At 52.3% G+C, this 6,337-nt stretch overlaps 8 non-coding genes across 8 annotated transcripts; 4 read left to right on the forward strand and 4 right to left on the reverse strand.

Annotated features, from left to right (window-relative positions):
- Positions 1-380: 380 nt before the first annotated feature.
- Positions 381-452, reverse strand: TRNAE-CUC (transfer RNA glutamic acid (anticodon CUC)). Its single transcript has one exon. It is a non-coding gene; the product is annotated as a tRNA-Glu (tRNA).
- Positions 453-1,287: 835 nt separating this feature from the next.
- TRNAN-GUU (transfer RNA asparagine (anticodon GUU)) lies at positions 1,288-1,361 on the forward strand. Its single transcript has one exon. It is a non-coding gene; the product is annotated as a tRNA-Asp (tRNA).
- A 1,922-nt stretch (positions 1,362-3,283) lies between these two features.
- On the forward strand, positions 3,284-3,355 carry TRNAM-CAU (transfer RNA methionine (anticodon CAU)). Its single transcript has one exon. It is a non-coding gene; the product is annotated as a tRNA-Met (tRNA).
- A 1,016-nt stretch (positions 3,356-4,371) lies between these two features.
- TRNAI-UAU (transfer RNA isoleucine (anticodon UAU)) lies at positions 4,372-4,443 on the reverse strand. Its single transcript has one exon. It is a non-coding gene; the product is annotated as a tRNA-Met (tRNA).
- Positions 4,444-4,856: 413 nt separating this feature from the next.
- TRNAM-CAU (transfer RNA methionine (anticodon CAU)) lies at positions 4,857-4,928 on the reverse strand. The gene has a single exon. It is a non-coding gene; the product is annotated as a tRNA-Met (tRNA).
- A 108-nt stretch (positions 4,929-5,036) lies between these two features.
- TRNAN-GUU (transfer RNA asparagine (anticodon GUU)) lies at positions 5,037-5,110 on the forward strand. The gene has a single exon. It is a non-coding gene; the product is annotated as a tRNA-Asn (tRNA).
- Positions 5,111-5,426: 316 nt separating this feature from the next.
- Positions 5,427-5,500, forward strand: TRNAN-GUU (transfer RNA asparagine (anticodon GUU)). The gene has a single exon. It is a non-coding gene; the product is annotated as a tRNA-Asn (tRNA).
- Positions 5,501-5,861: 361 nt separating this feature from the next.
- TRNAG-CCC (transfer RNA glycine (anticodon CCC)) lies at positions 5,862-5,932 on the reverse strand. The gene has a single exon. It is a non-coding gene; the product is annotated as a tRNA-Gly (tRNA).
- Positions 5,933-6,337: the final 405 nt, after the last annotated feature.

Raw genomic sequence — 6,337 nt, forward strand, 5'->3', positions numbered from 1 at the left:
CACCTCTGGGGCTGTCCCTGCCAGCCCTTTGAGTTCAGATTCCTCGCTTCACTTGATGAAAAAGAATCGACTCCTGGTCCCTGACAAACACACATTCATGCCCCATCCAGCAGAGTGGCGCAGCGGGAGTGTGCTGGGCCCATAACCCAGAGGTCGATGGATCGAAACCATCCTCTGCTAGGTGGCAAGGGCTGCCTTTTGTCTTTGACTTGGACAACGCCCAAATTTGAGGAGAAGGGTATTTTCTTGCTCCCGAGTAGGGTACTCTTCCTCCTTTGGCATTAGGTCTTGGCCAGAACATGAGTTCCTGGAAAAGGTTCAGTACTGTTGACATAACAAAGATTTGGCTGGAATGGCCCTCCTGCCATATGGCAAAAGAATTCCCTGACCGGGAATCGAACCCGGGCCGTGGCGGTGAGAGCGCCAAATCCTAACCACTAGACCACCAGGGATACGCAGTGTGTTTTCTTTCCCTCCTTACTTTCCAACTACGAGCACTGTATCAAACTGCTAATAGATGGCTCTTTGCCCTTTGGACATCATGCCAAGTAGCAGGGTTTCCTCAATGGAGTTGAAACACTTGGCAGGGAAGGGCATGGACTGGCAGGATATAGGCAAGTCTGAGACGGGGGAGGAGGGCTGCAGTCTCACTTGGAGGAAGGGGCCAGTGATTTGTGGGAACTGTGCCAGCCTGGAGGTAAGAGTTGGAGGCAGGGGAAATGTCAGATATGGAGCACAGGCTCAGTCAGTAGAAGGGGAAGAAGAGTAAACCAGGAAAGTTAAAGGCCATTTGTTTTCCCACCCTCTTCTGCACAACTGTCTCCCAGAACCAGGAGGGGATTGAAGAGGGATGAGCAGAGGCAGTTTCCACGCAGGCACAGTCTCTGGCTGTGTGTGTGCAGCCCATTGGGGGAAGATGCATAAATTCATGGAGTGGTCCCCTGATGCTGCAGCTGCTCCGGGGAATAACTACCTAGACTCTAGACTGGTGTGCCTGGGTATTCAGAGTTGTAGAAAAGAGTGTCAAGTGTCAGCTTTGACAAATAAGAGTTAACTATCTACCATGTGCGTTCCTTTGGCTGGAAAGTGCAATGGACAGAGTCGCTAGGACATCTGACAAGCAGAGAGCCATATATTGGCAGTTGGATACAGTGGTCATCGCTTGAAAGAATGGAAGGACAGAGATCACCTTGCCTATCTCTGATGGCACCACAGCACAGGTTTGATAAAAAATGAACTTCCCAAGCAACCGAGCATAACAAGAGGCCAATAAGCTGCTCTGCCCAGGTCTCTGTGGCGCAATCAGTTAGCATGCCTGGCTGTCAACCAGAAGGTTGGTGGTTCAAGCCCACCCAGGGACGGCTGCTGGCCTTCTACCTGCAATGAGGTGGCTGAGTAGTGAATCTGTTGTCCTCTGCACACATGGGGGTTCAAGCCCACCCTCCGTAGCCCCTTAGGAGTACAATATTTAAGCAGCTCTTTTGTTGGGGAGTGCTGATCCGCCGCTCTGAAATGGCTCCTGTGTGGACCCTGAGATCATCTTGTAAGGCCCTCCTTTGTGTGCCTTGAGAGGTCTGGAGGGTGGCAACACGAGAACGGGGCCTTCTCTGCAGTGGCTCCCTGTCTATGGAATGCTCTCCCCAGGGAAGTTCGCCTGGTGCCTTCATTATACACCTTTAGGCTCCAGGCAAAAACACTCCTTTTTAACCAGGCCTTTGGTTGATCCGATTGACATCCTATGCCCTTTTAAAAATGTGGCCCTTTTGGGGAGATGGGGTGTTATTGGGTTGCTGTTTTTATGTTGCTTTTATATATTGTGGTTTTTATGTTGATCTTTTCTGTGAACTGCCCTGAAACCCCTGGATATAGGGTGTGTGTGTGTATTTTTTTTTAAAAGGTGGAGGAAGGAATGCACCAGTCAAGACTCAAGCCCAGATCGGTAATGAGACAATTCCTGTCATCAGTCTTATGATCTAAAAAGGATGACATCACAGTCCTGCCCAGCATCTCTTCCTCTGCCTTTTGCTCAGTCAACAAGCAAAAACAGTGCAGGCAGGCAAAAGTCTGCAAACAGCTGAGGAGGGTGGGATTCAAACCCAAATGTGCAGAGTGCAATGGATTAGCACAGTGTTTCCCAACCGGTGTTCCGCGGCACACTACTGTGCCGTGAGACATCGGCTGGTGTGCCGTGGGAGGGAGGCGGGCGAGTCGGGCGGCGAGACGCGGGGCGGCGGCGGCGAGCAGCGGCTGCCCAGCGCGGGGCTCTCGCCGTCTGCCTGCCTGGCTGCCTGCCTGACGCGCAAACCCCCGGCGCAGGCGCCCCGCTTGTTGACACAGGAGGGGAGGGGGGAGAGGAAACGCTGCTGGTGCCGCTGCTCCTCGGCGGCGGCTCCTCCTCTCAGCCCGCCCTGCCTATATTTGCACCAATCCCCGCCCACTAAAGCATTCGCGCCTCCCAATGGGAAGCCTTGCCGGGCGGCGGGTGCTGCTGCCTGAGAGTTCTGAAGCCACGCCCACTTTCCCAGAGACTGGCGGTTCTGAGGGATCCAGGGCAGGGCCGGCGCGCGCGCGCTTCTTGCTGCCCGGGCGCTTGCTCTAATCCCGCCTTCCCTGGGAGGGAGGGATGGCGGTGGCCGCGAGCGTCCGGGGTGGGGCGCGCGCTGGCTCTCCCTGGCGGCCCCCGTGCCTGGCGTTCTATCAGTGCGCCTCCTCTCTCTTTCCCCACCCATCCTCCACGTGCTGCGCTCTAACCCGGAGTTAGAAGCAAATTAGAACACGCCCCCCGTGTGTGGTGTGTTTTTTGTGCTGCTCCTCTTTTTTTAGGGCTTTTTGGCGGCTTTTGGGACGGCGTCGAGGGGTGGCCGCCTCAGCTGCCGCCGTCCCTCAGTCCCTCGCTCTGCTGCCTCCTCCCACCCCGGCAAGGGGGAGGGAAAAAACTTTCACTTTTGTGCGTCCCTCCCGGCGTGACGCTGCGCGCTGACGTCACGGGGCGGGGCTTTAATGGTGGTGTGCCGCGAGATTTTTTTCCGGTAAACAGGTGTGCCGTTGCCCAAAAACGTTTGGGAAACACTGGATTAGCAGTCCACCCGCTTCACCATTCATCTGCTTTATGAGGGATGCGGTGCCCACAGCCGTCCTCCAAAGTAACATCCAGATGCACAGACCTATCGTACCACAGAGACTCTGCCCCTCAGCCTCTTTTGGCCTGAACATTCCCAGAAAGGGATGGATGGCTGACAAACGATGCAATGATCCACAGCCAGCCACTTTCTCCCAAGCAGCCAGCAGAGTGGCGCAGCGGGAGCGTGCTGGGCCCATAACCCAGAGGTCGATGGATCGAAACCATCCTCTGCTAGTTGGCAGTGGCTGCCTTTTGCTTTTTCCTTGGACAACCCACAAAAGAAAAGGGGGAAAGGATTCCTTGTCTTCTGCTGAGTAGGACAGCACAACAACTCCTTCCTCTGGCAAAAGGCCTGGCAGAAGGAATCGCCTCGAAGGAAGATGGCGTGCTGCTATTGCTTTGGTCCAACCTGCTAGTAAGTTGCTTGCTATGCTTTGATAGTGTTGCACACACCCCAGTCTCCAAGTGGCAAGAGATTCCAGGGGTTGCAGTGTTTTACCCAGGGTTCAGTTTCTTTTGAACAAAGCTCAGTGGAGACTGTGGTGTCTTTAGGATATGTGGCTTTAATTGAAGCTATATACCAGGGGTAGCCAGCTCCCAAGAGACTGCAATCTACTCACAGAGTTGAAAACTGGCAGTGATCTACCTCCTTTTTTGGTGTTCAGGTCAAAGAAAGTTGTTGACCTTTTTTTAGGAAGGAAAACCCTGCTTTTTGGGTTCAGGAGCCAGTGATCTACTGCTAGATGTGCCTGCTATATACAATCTGAGAACCAGATTTAGGGGTTTGCAGCATTCAGTCTGCAGTAGAAGCCCCAAGCCACAATTCTGTGTTCAGCACTGAGCAATACATGCCTGCCTCTGTCTCCAGCTTCCAGCATCCATGCTATTATTGCACCCTGCATTGTCAATCTGGCATTCAGCATCAGGCTGGACTAGAGGACCTCCAGGACCCCTTCCAACTTTCACATTCTGATTCAAAGGATAAACTAGGCAGTCACACAGCTTTTTCTCAGCAGCCAACCAAGATGGATCCACCTCGAACCCCCTGCCAAGGTAAGGGGAAGGAAAAACTGCCCTCTTGCTGAAAGAGAATAAGAAACGTGGACAGTGGTGGTAGGATCCTTTCTCCCAGGCCTTTTGCCAGAGGAGGGAGTTGTTGTGCTGTCCTACTCAGCAGAAGACAAGGAATCCTTTTCCCCTTTTCTTTTGTGGGTTGTCCAAGGAAAAAGCAAAAGGCAGTCACTGCCAACTAGCAGAGGATGGTTTCGATCCATCGACCTCTGGGTTATGGGCCCAGCACGCTCCCGCTGCGCCACTCTGCTGGCTGGTTGGGAGAAAGTGGCTGGCTGTGGATCATTGCAGCTAGGTATCCAGTCTGGGAATGACTTTATTTGGATTCTCCAACCTGTAATGAGGCAGTATCATGCCAGCATCCACTGTCTCCAGTTGCCGTGGCTATTTTTATTCTACAAACGGAAGATACAGACTTTCCCACCTGGGCTATTGCAGATGGTTGACATACACCCATTTCAAGAGACAATGGAGCCGTGTGTCTTTGGATCCTGCTAACATCTTACAGCAAAGCAATATTAGCATGTCATCTCTCTCTTCTTTTCAACAATATTCCTTTTCCCAGGCTTGTTGCCAGAGGAGGGGGGCACAGCAGCTTCCTAGCTTCCTCCTTAGTAGCTGCAGGGAAATAATTTCCACTCACACCCACAAAAGTAAAAGTACCTAGCAGAGGATGGTTTCGATCCATCGACCTCTGGGTTATGGGCCCAGCACGCTTCCGCTGCGCCACTCTGCTGGATGGAGCAAGAAAGAGCCTAGTGCGCATCATCAGTTTGTTTGTCATCTGTCCAGTTCCGGCAACAAAACTGCAGGATAAAAGAGACTGAGGGGCAGCCCTGCCCAGGTCTCTGTGGCGCAACTGGTTAGCGCGTCTGGCTGTTAACCAGAAGGTTGGTGGTTCGAGCCCACCCAGGGACGGTTGCAGGCACTTTGTCCAGGATGAGACATCTGTTGTCCTCTGCACATGTGGGTTTGGATTCTATCTCATCATCCCTTTTTCCCATTAATCGGACCCAGGTCAAAAGATCGGGAACCTCATATGTTGCCTCTGGTCTACAGTACTGGTGCAGCTGATGCGGGTCTTTCCTTCCAGGCAAGTGATCCTGCCAAAGGAAAACCTCCTGTGGTCTTGCCTGGCCCACAGCAGTTATTTGCAGAGCATAAAATTGGACCTTTTTCTTTTGCATGGCATCAAAGGAAGCATAATAAGAGATTGAGGGGCACCTTTTTCCAGGTCTCTGTGGCGCAATCGGTTAGCGCGTCTGGCTGTTAACCAGAAGGTTGGTGGTTCGAGCCCACCCAGGGACGTTTGCAGGCATTATGCCCATGATGAGGTGGCTGAATCAGTTTAGTTTCCTTCTTTGCTAGCCCTTTTCCCCACTGGCTGGAAGTCCTAGGGCAGTGGTCCCCAAATATTTTCCCCCCAAGGACCACTTGACAATTGCTGAGGATCTTGGTGGACCACTTAATACGTTTCCTGCCTGTTGTAGCAGCTGTAATGCGCTGTGCTAAATGATTTTTAGTTGTAACCTTACAGCACTCTACGGAACACCTGAATGAAGCTTGTGGACCACCAGTTTAGGAAATCCTCTTTTAAGGCATAAACTTCTAGCTGGCAGGCTGAAACTGTCTTCAACTCTCTGAAAGGGAAAAAAACAATAGGAAGGTATGCACCAGCCGGGACTCGAACCCGGGTCACAAGATTGGGAACCTCGTATGATGCCTCTACACCACTGGTGCAGACGACGAGGACCTTCTCCTTCCTGGGCACAATGTCTGCCGAAGAAAAACCTCCTGTGTGGTTGGATGGCCCAGAGGAGATTTTCAGCACCCTGACCAAAATGTGTAGGGACCTCTAGCATGTTGCGTCCAGTGCAGAAGCAAAAAGCAGCAGCAGAATAGCAGGTGATATTTTTCTTCTATCAACCTCTGGGTAATGGGCCCAGCATGCTCCCCTTCCAGTTTGGTAAAAGGAATCTGAAATGGCTTGAATGACTGTTTTTCTCTTAGCTGAGTAAAACCTCAGGCCAAGAGGGGTGGAGATCTCTGTGATGCAATTTTTAGCACATCTGGGCTTTAGCTGGAAAGATGCAAGGCCACCCAGCTGCGGATATCATGTTCCGGATGACATGGTCAAGTGGTGAA

The sequence above is a fragment of the Podarcis muralis genome, chromosome 2 (genome assembly GCF_964188315.1).
Source record: "Podarcis muralis chromosome 2, rPodMur119.hap1.1, whole genome shotgun sequence".
NCBI classification, from domain to species: domain Eukaryota; kingdom Metazoa; phylum Chordata; class Lepidosauria; order Squamata; family Lacertidae; genus Podarcis; species Podarcis muralis.